This window comes from Paroedura picta, chromosome 6, assembly GCF_049243985.1.
Source record: "Paroedura picta isolate Pp20150507F chromosome 6, Ppicta_v3.0, whole genome shotgun sequence".
Lineage (NCBI taxonomy): Eukaryota > Metazoa > Chordata > Lepidosauria > Squamata > Gekkonidae > Paroedura > Paroedura picta.
Genome location: NC_135374.1, coordinates 56,239,590 through 56,257,214, shown reverse-complemented (window position 1 = coordinate 56,257,214; position 17,625 = coordinate 56,239,590). Strand labels below are relative to the sequence as shown.

At 40.2% G+C, this 17,625-nt stretch overlaps 1 long non-coding RNA gene across 1 annotated transcript in view; it reads left to right on the top strand.

The window, feature by feature from the left end:
- The window catches only part of LOC143840694 (uncharacterized), a 50,940-nt gene extending 33,597 nt beyond the window's left edge, over nt 1-17,343 (top strand). The window contains exons 4-6 of the long non-coding RNA XR_013232326.1: nt 9,091-9,187; nt 10,315-10,365; nt 13,753-17,343. This is a non-coding gene — a long non-coding RNA (uncharacterized LOC143840694). The remainder of the gene's footprint in view (nt 1-9,090; nt 9,188-10,314; nt 10,366-13,752) is intronic.
- Nucleotides 17,344-17,625: the final 282 nt, after the last annotated feature.

Here is a 17,625-nt window from a genome sequence, read left to right as displayed (position 1 = left end):
CACTCCCACCACTGTTTAACATTTTCATGACAGAGTTTCTGGGTAGGTTTTGTTTTCTGAACCACCCTGAACCTTGCCCCAAACCTCAGAGATCATTTTCATGCAGAATGTGGCCTCACTTAAAATTAAAACGTATTAAAATTAAAATGTATTAGCAGGTGTATATTTAAACTTCAACTTATTAAGAAATAAATCTCATAGTATTCAATGTACTCAGAATTGCAACTCTAACATCTGGTAGGCCAGATTCACAATTCATTTTTTAAAATTGTTCCTAGCCTGTGCAAATAGCCCAGTACTTCTGAGAACTCTAGTGGACACGTAGGCTAAATTTTGGTTTAAGATGTGGCCCTCTTTAGACACTGGGCATGCTAATGCAGCCCCCATGTGCCAAAAGTTTGGGGACTCCTGCTTTAGACAATCCAGATTTTTAATAGGTTTGGTTATTCTCAATTGGTCCTCTCATTAATTTATTGATCGACATTTCTAGTAATTTCAAAATCATGTGGAATATTTGATGGTTTGTATGTTCTTCAATTGGCTATCTTTCGGCTATAGTATTCAGGGAATGTATGTATGGGTTCCATGAAATTGGTTGACAGGTTTATATCTGACAAATTTTCAGACAGAACTACAGCAGCCACTTTCAAATTAATTTATGATTTTCCAATAGTATTTGAAAGAATTGTAAATTCAGATATCTTTTGAGGATTGGCTATGTATCCTATGCATATCTTATATCAATCTGAATGGTTTTGGGGGAACGTAATTGGTGACAACATAATTTATTTGAATCCTGAGTCAATTCTCTTTTGGTGTGCATCAACAAACTGAAGCAGCAATAGATGGCAGTGTTGCCTTGCTCAAATAATTCAACAGTGGAAATAATGGAGAAATTATTATTCAGTTGGTTATATAGGCTCCATCTATTAGTTTTGTATAGTACATTGTAATTTCAATTTATGTAAGGTATGTAAAACAGTATGGGAAAGTATGTGATGAAAACTTCATGATGAAATGCATTCTAATGAGAAATTAAAAGACAAAAAGCAAAAACAATCTGCTGTGTTTCAACTTTTTAGAACATGGGGAAGTACATAAGTAACCAGAGTGCAGCAAATAGCTAAACATTATACTTTGATCAAGAATGCATTTTTGTAATTAATCTTTCTCTTTTTCTATATGTGGACATGTGAAAGTACATAGCTGACAAGGACATATGTTCTTTTAATACCAAAACTGTATGGTTGCTCTTCCACACTGCTAATCTGGGACTGTTTTTGGCCCTGAATTGGCCCAGTTATAGATTCCAGTTATAGCTCGACACAATCAAAGCCGATACAGGGATGACCATGAACCAACTAAAAGAAGCAGACAGAGACAGGGGCGCATGGCAGAGACTTTCCTATAGAATTGCCAAGGGTCGGACATGACTGAACGGATAACATCATCGTAATCGCTTCCGTCTTTGAACAAAATGGATTTCACACCCTGACCCTGTGTAGTTTGCCATCAGAAAACATAGCTTACACTGAGATGGCAATGATACAGCACTGAGTAATTGTTGTGCATTTCATGAAAAACATGTAAATGCAAGAAGCAGTACCACTGGAAAAATATCTCTCAATATTGAGTGAAAGCTTTCATTGACTTGCCGTTGTCTAATCTTGTCCAAATGGAGTTCTGTAGTAAAAGGCCTCTCCCACTGGATGACATCAATGATGTTTGGACCTAACTGATGTTACGAGGTGAGAAGAAGCACAGATTACTGGATTTTTAAACGTCTTATTTTGTGTGATGGTTTTAATGACTTTGGAAAAAAATATGAGTGATTGATTTAATGGCTGTGAGAACATTTATGGATTAAGCTAAAGGAATCAATAAAATGGTGCATCAACTAGAATATTAAATTCACCAACTAAGATAAGATAAGCAGCTACTGAGATGCCATGAGAACCAGATTGTATGGGTTCCATCCACTGGAGGGAACAGGCATTCCCCCTTCCCCCGAATGCTTGGGTGCCCAATCATGCTACACAGGAGTAGTTTCCTTTGAACTCTAGCATGAGACACATCATTGTGTGGTGGTTGGTGTCTGCTACCGACCGCTTGACCAACGAGAGTATGTGGATGCTGCACTTTGTGAGCAGCCTGAGAAAATATCCAAGCGGCAGGACCTTGTCATCATGGGTGACTTCAATTTCCCAGATGTGTGCTGGGAAACAAACTCAGCGAAGCGTCCTCAGTCATGCAACATTCTGACCTGCCTGGCTGACAATTTCATTTATCAAATGGTAGAGGAACCCACAAGAGGTTCAGCCATACTGGACTTAATACTGACCAACAGGCAAGAGTTGGTGGATGAGGTGAAGGAGGTGGGGATCCTAGGGGGAAGTGACTATGTCCTCATAGAATTCCTTTTGAGATGGGGAGCCAAGGAAGCTTGTAGCCAGATGCGGGTGTTGGATTTTCGTAAACATGAGCAGGCAGTGTGATGCAGCGGTAAAAAAGGCAAATGCCATTTTGGGCTGTATCAACAGGGGCATCACATCAAAATCACAAGATGTCATAGTCCCATTGTATACGTCACTGGTCAGACCACACCTGGAGTACTGTGTGCAGTTCTGGAGGCCTCAGTTCAAGAAGGACGTAGATAAAATTGAAAGGGTACAGAGGAGAGCGACGAAGATGATCTGGGGCCAAGGGACCAAGCCCTATGAAGATAGGTTGAGGGATTTGGGAATGTTCAGCCTGGAGAAAAGGAGGTTGAGAGGGGACATGATAGCCCTCTTTAAGTATTTGAAAGGTTGTCACTTGGAGGAGGGCAGGATGCTGTTTCCGTTGGCTGCAGAGGAGAGGACACGCAGTAATGGGTTTAAACTAAAAGTACAACGATATAGGCTTGATATCAGGAAAAAAAATTTCACAGTCCGAGTAGTTCAGCAGTGGAATAGGCTGCCTAAGGAGGTGGTGAGCTCCCCCTCACTGGCAGTCTTCAAGCAAAGGTTGGATACACACTTTTCTTGGATGCTTTAGGATGCTTAGGGCTGATCCTGCGTTGATCAGGGGGTTGGACTAGATGGCCCGTATGGCCCCTTCCAACTCTATGATTCTATGATTGCAGCTGCTTAGAATGCACGGTATATTGCTGAGAAAGCATAATGTTCTTGGGACACAGCTCTAGCAACCAAGAAATCACACCTGTTTCCACCTGAAGCTCTGATGAACAAGAAGTTACACCTCTGTTTCCACCTCTGAGGAGTGGGATATCACAATGGCATCACCCCTGCCCAGGCAAAATACAGAAAAGTTTAGGAGGAAAGCAAACTAGGGAACAGCTTAACTTTCCTTCAGCTTTTTTTTTTTTTGAAGGGGAGGGGTAATAGTGGCTTTTCTTTTATGGACAGAAGCAACATTTTCTGATTGACATCTTCCTGCTTTGAGGATATCTTTAAGCCTACTTTACTCTCTCTTCTCCCTAATTGTTAGGAGTTTGAGGGTTGACACCCTTGCAGCTACATCGCTCCGGTTTTATGTTTTTGTCATAATTTAATACATATATATTAGAGAACTTTTTGTCCTCCAAAGTGAAATATGTTGCTTCTGTTTTCCACTCCTAAAATGGAATGTCCATTCTAGCTTAGAATTCTTTCTCACAGCAGTAATCAGCCCAATGATTCTTGTGTTCATGAACGAAGAATGCAAGATGGTAACAGCCACCCATTTCTAGTTGTTAATCCCCAGAATCTGGCTGTCAGAAATTAGCTGTCTCTGACATAGTTAATTATTTGTCTGGTTGAGAAAGTGACTGCTATGCAAAAATATATTATGCTTTTAAGATTTACTGAAATCAATGAGACTGGCTTTCCATAATGTGGTTGCAATTACAGGTTAGATCTATAATGGCCTAGAGGCCTGAAGGACTTTTCTCCTTTTCAAAACTTAATATTTTTAGGGAAAATTTAACATGCAATATCCCATTTATTTTGTCCTGATTTGTTCCCCCCTTCTTGTTTGTAAAGATGGTTGCTTATTGCTGTCTAACATTTGTTCCAGTGTCACACACACACAAAAAATGTGTTTCCCCCCTCCTTTACTCCTGCTTTTTGTGACTCTTGACTCCTCAAAACATAGTCCAAGGGTGTAGCACCTAGGTAGTTTTAGACATATTAGGGCTTTTTTGAGTGGTGTAGGGGCTCATTAGATAATATAGCATACGTCAGATATGAATCACAGAGTGAAGATACATGGTACAATCTGGTTTTATGCATCAAGGTAAAGGTATCCCCTGTGCAAGCACCAGGTCATGTCTGACCCTTGGGGTGATGCCCTCCAGCATTTTCATGGCAGACTCAATACAGGGTGGCCTTGCCAGTGCCTTCCCCAGTCATTACTATTTTATCCCCCAGAAGCAAGCTGGGTACTCATTTTACCGACCTCAGAAAGATGGAAGGCTGAGTCAACCTTGAGCCGGCTGCTGGGATCAAACTCCCAGCCTCATGGACAGATAGCTTCAGACAGCATTTCTGCCGCTTATCACTCTGCGCCACAAGAGGCATATTTACTCACAATTAAGTCACACTGTGCTCTACCATCCAGAGAAAATGAGACATTCTCAATTTCCATTGAAATGATTTACTTTCAGACTACTTACAGTTCTCATATTGATATCAAAGACAAATACTCTATTTTGATGGTGCCATGTTGTATTTTTTTGTTTTCAGGACTGTAGTATTAGTCAGCAATAATTTAGCTTTTGCTGGTTTTGGCTTCTAAAAGTGCACCAGATATTTTGAAATGCTGTTGAGATTTGACATGAGAGATTAAAAGTGCTCTGTAACAAGATGATAATAATGTTTATTTAACAGTCTTCTAAACAGAAGGACTGAAAATCTGTATCAGTTCTGGAAAAACTTCTTTGAAGTCAGTTAACTGAAATAAAGCTGATAAGACTGGAGGGTGATTCAAGCTGGCACTTAGTTGTAACTCTGGAAGATAGCTGAAGTTTTAAGCTGGAAACTTCAGAAATAAATCCTCTACGTTTCTTACTATCAAAATTAAATCTATATTTTTGCATTTTTTTACCATTCCCCCCACCCTATTTTTTTCGGTTCACAGACCACAATGCTTTGGGATATGCCTTTTTAACAACGGGTTTCTATACAAAAGGAATTGGTAATGCAGTCTGTTTTAAGTTTGAAAGTCACATGAATGAATTATGAAGTGAATTAAAACAATTATGAAGTGAATTAAAACTACATTTCTTTCTCCACCAAAGTGTTTTTCCACCAGCACAACCAAAGGAGAAAAACTGAAGCAGAATGATGTGATTTTAGATATTTCTAATACGTGCAGCCACGGCCAGAAGCACATAGCTGCCATTATGCCCAGCAGAGGAGGAATGGACAGTGTGGCTGGCCTCCTTTGCCACTTGCTGCTGTACTGCTGGCTGCTTCCCAACCTCCCACACTATAATTTGTGCAGTACCTGTCTGCATTTGATCTTGAATGTTGTAATTTATTTGTTGCCTTCTTATTAGGTAGGGGCCCTACCTGGTGGAACGAGCTCCCAGAGGAGATCAGGGCCCTGACGGAGCTTAAACAGTTCCGCAGGGCCTGCAAAAAGGAGCTCCTCCACCAGGCATTTGGCTGAGACCAGATGTAATCTACAGCGACCAAGGGCCCCTGCTCCCCCCCACCCCCCCTCAGAATTCAATCAATAAGCCACCCCCCTCAGAATCCCATCAACAAGCCCTGGACCTGTTTGTGTTATGATTGTTTATTGTTATACTGTGTTGTGTTTGGTTGCAATTGTTGGTTATTGGTGTACATGTTCTACAGACTGTTTTATGTATGGTTCTCTGTTATAATGTAAACCGCCCTGAGCCTCCGGGGAGGGCGGTATAAAAGTATGATAAATAAATAAATAAAATAAATAAATATTTTCATTGTTGCAGTGAGCAGTTATGGTGGGGGCAGATTTCCTGGGGCAGTCCGCACACTTGCCCCACAGCAAAGGAATCCCCAGAAAACCGTATCTTTTCAAGTAGAGCATAATTAGGGGTCTAATTAGGTGCTGCCTAATGTGGAAATGCATGCAATCGGGTTCTTCCCTATGTCCACCATTTTGAGTCATTTGGGAATGCCCCTTCTCCCATCACCTAAGGAGCCTAAGGAAGCTAAGGTGGCTCCATAAGCAGCATAAGATCCATAAGCAGCTGTCAAATGATCTGAGGAATAAAAAAGAGTCATTTAGGAAAAGGAAGGAAGGCCTTATTACCAAGGATGAGTATAAACAAATCACCAATAATTGTAGGGAAAGTGTTAGAAAAGCTAAAGCTCAATATGAGCTTATGCTAGCAAGAAGTGCTAAACAAAGCATAAAAGGCTTCTTTAGTTATATTTCAAGTAAGAAAAAGACTAGGGACTCTGCAGGACCACTGTGAGGGCAAGAAAGTGAAATTATAAAAGGATGAAGAAAGGGCTGAACTGCTTAATTCCCATTTCTCCTCAGTTTTCTGTAGTGAGGGAAATAGTGTTCAATGTAGCAAAAGTGTATCACAACAGGGGGGATGGGAACTGTGGCCTAGGATCACTGTGGGGGCAGTCCACAAACACCTAGTTTCTTTAAATGAAACAAAGTCTTCTGGGCCAGATGAATTGCATCCAAGTGTACTAAAAGAACCTGCAGATATAATCTCTGAATCTCTGTCCGTTATTTTTGAAATTTCTTGGAGAACAGGTGAGGTGCCAGATGATTGGAGGTGGGTGAATATTGTCCCCATCTTCAAGAAAGGGGAAAAGGATGATCTGGATAACTACCGACCCATCAGCTTGACATCTGTATATGGCAAAATTTTGGAACAAATCATCAGTCGTTCCTTGAGCAGCTGGAACAGAGAGCTGTGATTTCTAAGATGGGTTTTGCAAGAACAAGTCATGTCAGACCACCTTGCTGGATAAGGGGAATGCCGTGAACCTAGTTTGTCTGGATTTCAGTAAAGCTTTTGATAAGGTTCCACATGATATACTTGTTGACAAGGTGGTAAAATGCGGTACGGATCCTAATTCTGTCAGGTGGATCGATAACTGGTTGACAGATCATACCCAAAGGGTACTTGTAAAGGGTTTAGCATCCTCTTGGAGAAGAGTGACAAGTGGAGTTTCCCAGGGATCTGTCCTGGGGCCTGTGTTGTTCAACGTATTTATAAATGATTTGGATGAGGGATTAGAGGTGCTACTTATTAAATTTGCAGATGATACTAAGCTGGGAGGGGCAGCAAACACAACCGAAGACTGAATCAGAATACAGGGTGATCTTGATAGGCTCAATAATTGGGCTAATCTGAATAAAATGAAGTTCAATAGGAACAAATATAAAGTTCTGCATTTAGGTAGGAAAAACCATTTACACCAATGTAGGATGGGGGAGATGAGCCTCTTGTGACGCAGAGTGGCAAGGCAGCCGTCTGAAAGCTTTGCCCATGAGGCTGGGAGTTCAATCCCAGCAGCCGGCTCAAGGTTGACTCAGCCTTCCATCCTTCCGAGGTTGGTAAAATGAGTACCCAGCTTGCTGCTGGGGGGTAAACGGTCATGACTGGGGAAGGCACTGGCAAACCACCCCGTATTGAGTCTGCCATGAAAACGCTAGAGGGCGTCACCCCAAGGGTCAGACATGACTCGGTGCTTGCACAGGAGATACCTTTACCTTTACCTTTAGGATGGGGGAGACTTGTCTTGGCAGTTATATGTGTGAAAAGGATCTAGGAGTCTTAGTAGACCATACATTGAACATGAGTCAACAGTGTGACTCGGAAGGATGGCTCTTAGAATGGGTCAAGTATAAATTGTTTTGTAGATGTATCTGTATTAAGGATAAGGAGAAGCTATGAAATCCTCTTGTAATTTTTTTTTTTGTACATCTTTAAGGCAAAGCCTTACTTTCTTTTCCTTTCATTAGAGTATTGATACAGGGCCAAAACTCATACTGTTCTACAAGAAATGTTTAATGTTAAGCATCTAACTTAAACCTAGAAATATCTGTCAGGATAGCTCTTAGATTGTATCAAGCAGTTAACGTGAGGTCTACGATCTCTCAAGTAAGTTGATTAATAACAACTTTTCTTTTGTATATCTAAATAGGCCTTTTTAAAAATGTAGTGGAAATGTGGATGGCTCTTAGACTCAGCTTTGGGCAAAAGTTTATATCATTGTGTAGTTAATGTGGGGTCGTACATTTTCAAATGATGATTATATTTTATATTTTACTGTTCTTTGTATTAATAACTCGTATTGTATCCTATATTTCTATCTTTATGAAAATAAAAAAAAAACTTGTATATAAAAAAACCCAGTGTGACTCGGTGGCTAAAAAGGCAAATGGTATTTTGGGCTGTCTCAAGCAAGTATCGTGTCCAGATCATGGGAGGTGATGGTACCGCTTTACTCTGTTCTGGTTTGGCCTCACTTGGAGTACTGTGTTCAGTTTTGGGCACCCCAGTTGAAGAGGAATGTAGATAAACTGGAGCGTGTCCAGAGGAGGGCAACAAAGATGGTGATGGGTTTGAAGACCAAGACATATGAGGAAAGGTTGGGAGAGCTTGGTCTGTTTCGCCTGGAGAGGAGACGACTGAGAGGGGATCTGATAACCATCTTCAAGTATTTAAAAGGCTGCCATGTAGAGGATGGAGCAGAGTTGTTCTCTCCTGCCCCGGAGGGATCGACCAGAACCAATGGGATTAAATTAATTCAAAAGAAATTCCATCTAAACATCCGGAAGAAATTCCTGACAGTTAGAGCAGTTTCTCAGTGGAACAGGCTTCCTTGGGAGGTGATGGGTTCTCCATCTTTGGAGATTTGTAAATAGAGCCTGGATAGCCATCTGACAGAGAGGCTGATTTTGTGAAGGTTCAAAAGGTTGGCAGGTTACAGTGGATGATTGATATAGTTGTGAGTGTCCTGCTTAGTCCAGGGGGTTGGACTAGATGACCCATGAGGACCCTTCCAACTCTATTAATCTAGGATTGTATGACTTGCAGCATCCAAAGGAAATCCAAGGTGAGGCTAAAATAATTTATGTCTCCTAATGCAGAAACTGTTGGAGAGACTTTCCCATCTGATCATTGTGTGGTTGTTTCCCTGACTACATCACCCCAAGAAGCTGCAGCATGACCCAAGCCCACAAAACAGTAAGTGCGGGTGGGTAGGGAAAAATGAGAAGGGAAAATGAGCAAGTGAAGTGGTCATCCTAATTGAAGCAAAGGTGAACAACAACAACAAAAATACAGTAATTAATGAGTCAAAATCAAATGATTTTAAAAAAATGTAAACTATAAAAAAGGGGGAAACGTAATGGATGCTCACTGTTAAACAGGGTTGCCAGTTTCCAGATGGTCATTGGAGACTTCCTGGTATTACGACTGATCTCAAGTCAACAGTTCAGTTCACCTGGAGAAATCAATGAGTTCTATGGCAACTATACCCCATCTACAAGTCATTCCACTCCCCAAATCCTGTCCTTCTACCCCCTTAATTTCCAGGTGTTTTCCAGCCCTGAGCTGGCTATCCTGCCCTTTAACCAAATTACACCTTTAGGGGTATAAGAATATCTTCTCCTTGTACATGTTGAGCCATTCGTTCCAACCATTTTTCTTGCTTATGTTCCTGTTTATATTTAAACAACACTTTTATAGCATTTTGGACCATTTTTGTACCATTTTACTAGAATTTATACAATTGATGGAAAAATATATTTCATTTTTAATTATTATAGTTGTATTGAATTTAATTAGTATCTCTGCAGTTTTATACTGGAAAGGGAAAAAATGAAATTTTGAATTGAAACTATCTGCTCATGTAGTGTAGTAACATCCCTCCTTTCTAAAGACTTCTGAAGTACATGCCATTTGCATTAGTACCTATGTATTAGATGTCATTATGAAATATAAGTTCTTCACAGCAGTACTTTATTGACAGTGGCTTATGGGAACTAATGCCCTTTCAAAGAATGGAGTTCTTATAAAAGTCTGAATCACTTTAATAGTTTTAATCTGCCATTTTCCAGATTTGTTATACAATTTGATTGATGGATGGATTGATTGATTTAGATTTATATACCGCCCTTTCCTGCAGCTCAGGGCATTTTACAGGGAATATGAGTTGCGCAATACATTATAAAAGAAATTCGATAACTCTCATTAACAATGCAGCATCATCAACAATAATCTTAACTTAACATAGGCATTTATTCCCGTTAACATTTTTGTTTTGCAATGTGATCTTTTTAATATGACTTCACTTGTTTGTTTTTCTGAAGGGCACATTCTAATTCCAGTATTTTAGAATTGCAGAGCTGGCTTTAACTGAGGTAAGGAAGCTGTTGAAAAGCAAATGGACCTCAGGATGAGATGCTGACTGAAAATTCAAAATAAATCCAACAAATTGTTTTCAAAGAGTGTTTTCTAAAAAAATTACATTAACATATTGAGTTCTATCATAGAACAAGATTGTCCTATATTTGCCCGCGGCTTCTATGGAACAAACTTATTGTTGTGTCTGATTCTTCACTAGGAACATGTAGCTAAGAATGTACTAATTCAATGTTTGACCTGAATAACATTCGTCATAAGTATCAGATAAGCACAAATCTGAACAAAAGTATTTCAACAGTCATGAATTGGTATTCTGGTGCCTCACTGTTTGGTTTTGATATTTTTAGCAGAGGAAAGGAAAGGCACCGTACGGGTATTGCAACCTGGTGATCCCCCAGAAATACAGTTTATTTTTATAGTCTGCAGAGATCAATTCCCTTGGGAAAAAAATTGATGTTTTGGAGCAGGACCATGTAGCAATTGAGGAGGAAGTCATAGCTCAGTGGAAGAGCCTCTGCTTGGCATGCAGAAAGTTCCCATGTTCAATCCCCAGTATCTCCAATTAACAAGGACCAGGCAGTGATATGAAAGACCTCAGCCTAAGACCCCAAAGAACTGCAGCCAGTCTGAATAGACAATACTGAATTTTATGGATCTGATTCAGTATAAGGCAGCTTTATTTTTTGGATTAGATTTATTCTCCACCGCTATCAAGCCATCTTGCAGCAGGTTACATCAGTGGTCCCCAACCTTTTTGAGGCTGGGGACCGGCAGGGCAACTGCCCGGCCACACATGCGCGATTTCGGCCGTGCATGTCACATGTGCGCATGCGCGGCCCGGCCACGGCCCTGATTCCCTCTCCCCCCCTTCCGCAGTAAGAAGCTTCCTGGGCCGCAAGCTTGCGGCCTGGAAAGTTTTTTACTGCGGGGGGGGGCGGGGAGAGGGAGCCGCAGCCCGGCGCCAAGGCCTTTGCGGCCTGGCACCGGGCCACGGACCGCGGGTTGGGGACCACTGGGTTACATGATAAAACCACCACAGAAAATATAACAATTATATAATACCCAATTAAAATTATATACTCCAGTGGCAAAAAACTATTCTCCCATTTCCACAACAACTAACTCCATCTCAGAGTGCCATAGGGGAATCTACAGATGCTGGCAGTCTACCACGAATCAATGGTGTGGCCCTGTGGCAATCTCTCCCAGGGGGGTCCCTGATCTTCCATACCCTGACCTCAACCATAGACCTGGTGGAAGAGCTCCATTTTGCAGGCTCTGCAGTATGCAGGCAGCTCCCACAGAGCCCCACTAGGTTGGGGCCAGGACCTAAAAGGCTCTGGCCCTGGTTGTGGCCAGGCAAGCTTCCTGGGAGCTAAGAACCACCAATAAGTTGGTACTCACAGAGCATAAAACCATGCAGGGGGCATATGACAACAGGCAATTCCTCAGATCTGTGGGTCCCAGACCACAAAAAACCATAAAGGTCAAAACCAGAACCTTGAACTGGTAACCAATGTAGCTGCCTCAGCACAGGCAGGATATGAGCCCTCCAAGGTGTTCCCGTGAGGACCCTAGGAGCTGCCTTTTGCACCAGCTGCAGTTTCTGTGTCAGAGATAGAGCGAGTTACAGAAGTAAATTCTGGAAGTGACCATCTTATGGATCACCATGGCCAAGTGCCCCAAAGACAGCTAGTAGCCTCACCTGACATAGATGGTAAAATGACTGGTGGGCTACCCTCGTGCCCCTGTGGATAGCGAGGCATCCAGGATCATCCCCAAATTTCTGGCCAGGGGTTCGATGTTAAGCAGTGTCCTGGCCAGAGTGGATAAACACACTTCCTGACCCACCCCCTTCCTTCTGAGCCATAGAACCTCCATCTTGGAGGGGTTGAGTTTCAGGTGACTCTGGTCAAGCCACCCAGCTTCAGTTTCCAAACATTTGGCAAATGGTTCTGGGGGTGGGATCTTGGGTGGAGCTGGGTTTAATATGGGTGCCAGAGGGCACATAAAGATGTTAAAAAGTGTAGAGGAGGGCACTGCTCCCTATGGGACCCTACAAGGGAGTAGAAAGAGATATGATATCTCATCCCTCACTGCTACCCTCTAAGTCCAGTTTTGCAAGAAGGAGAGCACCCATTGAAAGGCTGTCTCCTGTATCCCCATTCCAGTGAAGCAGTGGGCCAACAACTCATGACCAACCACATCAAATGCAGCTGATAGATCTAACATCACGAGGATAGCTGAATTACCCCAATCCAGCTGGTTCCGGAGATCATCCATCAGGGTGATCAACACAGATTCCACCCCGTGGCCAGGATGGAAGCCAGACTGTTATGGGTTGAGTGCCAAGGTTTCTTCCAATAATGCCAGTTGCTGGTATTTCTATCATGTGATAGAAGGCTTAACTGCAAACTGGCAAGTTTCAGTGGTTTTACCTTTATTATTGATGGTGATGATCTTGATTTCTAATGCTGCTAGGTGCCATTTTTAGTTTAACAGAACACCAAGTAAGTGCAGGAGTGAGTGCAAACAGAAATGTTCTGAGCTTGATTTCAAAACCAATGCTTTGTTTAGCTCTTTGTTTTAGCCTCTAATAAATTCAAATCCATGAGAGAAGATCCAGTATCAAAGGAAGACCTATAGTTCATTCTTTTCAAAGTCTTGATATGTGTATGAATACATGTATACTTTTCATTTATAGTCTGCCTTTTTCACTTCAGGGCAAATTTTTAAAATGCAATCAAATAGCAAAATACAAATATTCATTAAAATTGAATTACAGCAGTATAATAAATATAAAATGCAGTACAACAAGATTACAAATTTGGTGAACAATGCAACAAAGCAGTACAATGTGTGGACAAATAATGTAATGTCTCTTACTTTTAAAAAAGTCCATAGTTTTGAAAAAGCTTTCTAACTAGACCAGTTCTGCTGACTCCTCCACAAAGTGCAGTCGACCTTTTGTAAATATTTGATAGTTTGTAGTATATTTTTGAGGTTAATGAGCAATCATAGTCTAAATGAACCTATTTGTCTTGCATAAATGTTGGTCAGCCGCCTACTTACTTTGGAAATAACTGAATATTTCTGGATGTGCATCCCATTTGCTAGTTTTAATTGAGGTAAGTAAACAGGTTTCACCTTCCTTGCTTGCCATTTATTTGCTGAAAATAAACTTTGTCGGTTTGGACATCCACTCTTCCAGGAACCACTAACATTGCAAATATATGTTTAAAAGGTACATTTGTTTTTGAATATTTGTTTTTCCTTCTGAAAAGATCATATTAATTTCATATATTGATAGAAATAGAAAGATTACCCATCATCCAGTCTTTCTAAAATAATAACAATGCATTTTCTTGTCTCCTGTCTTGCAGGGAAATTCTAAAGAGATATGGATCCTTCTTAAGTCCACTGAAAATTTATTGCTTCCTACTGCAAGCAACTCCTACAAATCACTGGAATTTGAGAAATTGTGAAAAATAGCATTTATTTTAAAATAATGCATGAATTGAATAATCTTATGAATATTCTCAAGAAATGGTAAATTATTGTAAGAACATGAAATTACAAAGTTAAAGGAGGGATTAAATACCTATCAGTGTTTTGTGATAATCACAAAATATTAACTGGCATAATGTTTCTGTAAAAATAAAGTCACCCCCCCCCCCAAAAAAAAAAGGTCAGTGGGCTTAGAAGGACATAACTGTTAGCACTCTTCATTGATGAGTTCTTCAATAATGGTCAAATTCCGGCCAATCATTTTAAAGTCCTGCTGATTTCCATGGGAAAGATTTAAATAACCATCCTGTTCTGGTGGGCTTCCTTTTCACTTATTATATTTCATAAATTGTTGGAAAGCATCATTTAAAGTGTAATAATTAGGAAGAGTACTTTCCTAGGAGTAGACCCCATTAAATAGACCCGAATAATGGTCTGAATAGATTTGCTAAGTATGATATTAGTTGTGACTAGGTTTTGCTGGATTTTGTTCAATGAGCACTTAGCAAGACATTTTTGGAAATGCTTCCTCTCTGTAAGTTTTAACTTTGCTAAAATCCTGATTTACTGACACAAGAACTTGTATTGCTTAAAAATAGACAAATTAGATAAATTTCTGAAGAGCAGATTAATAGATTATGAAAACATACAGCAGAGCTGCCACCTCCTTCTTGCATTCCGTGTGGGTTCTCAAGGAGAAGTTGCTAGCCACAGGAAACAGAATGGTGGGTTTGATGGACCTTGATGGTTAACTTTAGCATTTGTGCTTTTCAGAATATGGTAGGAGGTATTTTCAGCTTTGTGGATTTCCATATAAATAATCAACTTTTGAGAAAAACAAAACATGCCATGCTTATCTGAAGATGTGACCAATGACTCATGAAAGCTCAAACTGAAGCTATATATTCATGCAAAACATGCACACTGGTGCTATTCAGACAGCATGACAAATGCACTATGGGAGGATCTGTGAATGTTTTAGAAGCTCCTTTTGTATGTGAATGTTATGTATGATAAGGACTTTTGTACATGAGAAGTCTAGGAATCTAAAGATGAATAAAGTGGGTAATTGTCATTGTCAAGCGTCTGGCAGTAAGTACCAACAGACTGCAGGTCGATTTTATGTACCACAAGTTTTTCAGGCCTGATTTCATTTGCCAGGTACAAGGTTTGAACATTCATTATACAAGAACTTCATGCTTCAGAAATGGGTTGATGTTATTAGCAGTGTCATATGGCATATTTTATATGTGTTCCTAATCAGATTAAAATATGAAGGGCAATTTATATCATTTTCTTCTATGTACATTCTTAAGGGCAGAATTTTTCACCAGACACTTTTTGGCGAATAGAAACAAGGTGTATAGTTGACGTAGTAAACATATAGTTGACATAGTAAACATATGCTGTTTTCTGTACTAAGAGGAAATCCTTCTTCATTCCCCCAGCAGGTGGTCTTCCCTCACCTCACAAGTTTTGTTCTTCATATAATTCCAGGTGTTTCCTTATAAGTGATATGGGAAAAATAGTGCCATAAAACAATTAATACTAATATATTCATAGTATATATTTTAACAAGGAAATTCTGAATGGTTAAGCACTTGGTTTACAAGGTGTTTTTATTGTATGCATTACATGTAAGGCTGAGTGTGAAAATATTTATTATTTTAAAAACTTTTTTCTTTGCTGAGTCAGCACATGTGACATAATACGTTAATTGTCTTTACTGGCTGATTCTTTCCAAGGGATTTATTTATAAATGTTTATTTTTTTTTTCTTCTGGAGCAAAGTAAGTTCCCTGGAAAACCGAAGCTAATTGAATGGAATATTCTATAGTACAGCTTTGTATCTTTTGCTCAAATTATTTGTTTCTTTTGAACTAACAAGGGTGAGTCACATGTAGAACAAGTTTTCTATGCATAGATATCACCTGGTGAGTTAGCTGCCCCAGTCTCTCTTAATTTCCTGTCTCAACCATACAAGTCCATTTTAATCCTGTTACTCAAGATTCTCAGACCGGCCTAACACATTAACTATTCACTGTCTGTTACAGGCCTACTGTGTCCCTTCAAGAAGAGAATTTTGTATACAGAATCAGGTCCCCATGTTAGCAGTCATACCCCTCTTCTGTCACAGAGGCAGTTTATAGCAGGAACACCCTTCTTCATATATCACCCCAAAAATCGTAAGTACAGGACACTGCCTGGTCCAAAGGGAAATAAAATGGGATGCCAATCAGAAACAAGCCTGGACAAGTAGTTTAGATGGTGATCAGAGCAGTTGACAGCCTGCTGCCCATCCATGCCCTGGAGAGATCCATAATTTAGTGCAATGGTTCTTCCTAAATTTATTGATCTTGGACTAATCCCATCAAGTCCAACCTTATTTCCTCTGCAACACTTAATTCTATTCAACTAAACCATTAGGCCTTCTTGCTAGGTACTTGTAGGGTCATCAAACATTTAACACATTATTGTCCACCTCAGGAAAACCCAATAAGTTATTGGGTGTCATACCCACTAGAGAGGATTCAGTGTGTGTCTTGGATCCTCCACATACACCCTTACTTTGTTGGGTTCTCTTTTCCTCATGAAATTCTGGCTGTTTCACTGCTTCCATTGACTTTCTCATGAGACTGGAAATTATCACCCTTCTCTAAGACCTCTCTCTTCCCTGTGTTTCTTTCAGCAAGTTCTCCCTCTGTGTTTATTGTGTGCATTTAATCTTTTTCTTTAAAATAATTTTTTGGAGGTTGAATGTCTCCCTGGTTTATTTTGAGAGTCCTCTTAACTTAATAATCCCCATATACATAGGTGGAGAATCCCAGTTACCCCCTCTAACTCTTAAAGTTTGTTCCCACAACTAATTAGGAGGCCACCTCTTTGGGTACATCCATGTTGTTCTTCTTCCGAATACATTGATGATTGCAGTCAACAATTCCTCTGAGCACAAAGCTTTTATGGGGCTAGAATATTAGCTAGGTTTTAATACTTGTTATGATGAGGATGTTTCATTGAGTTTTTTAAACCCTGAATTCTTCAGGAAAATAAAATCGAATTCACTCTGAACAAAAAGTGCATAATTACTGTTCTCAAATACACTGACCCAAGGTCCAGTTATACACCATTTTTTTCTCAAATTATAGTCAGACTACCATTGCTGAACTTAAATTGTAGTACAGCCAAAGACATTTAGGTTAAAATTCGAAAGAAGCTAAAAATCATTGATCACACTCTTGTGCTGCTGCCCACCATGATGTTCACTACCTTATCCCCAATTGGTTGCTATCAAGCAAGTGAAAAAGTTATTGGGGGGGGGGTGGAGTCACCAAAGCAACAGAGTGGCAAAACAATGGCTACCATCAGACATGAAATAATAGAAGTGAGGATTTGGAAGGGTTTGGAGCTTTATGTACTGCCTTCCCATGACAAAATTGAAAATAATTTTAACAGAACTTCTCTGCAGCATTAGGTGTAACTGAGTTGATAGGTTTAATATAAACTATTGACTTGTCTTATATTTTCCTTTCCTCATAATTTCCATGGTTTGCTTGCTGTTAAGCTTTTATTTTTTTGGCCTGCATTCGAAAGGGCTTGCTGGTACCAGAAGCCCCATGCCTGTCCTTTAAAGAAGAAGAGTTGGTTTTTATGCACCACTTTTCACTACCCAAAGGGGTATCAAAGCAGTTCATAATCCCCTTCCGTTCCTCTCCTAAGAACAGACACCCTGTGGGATAGGTGAAGCTGAGA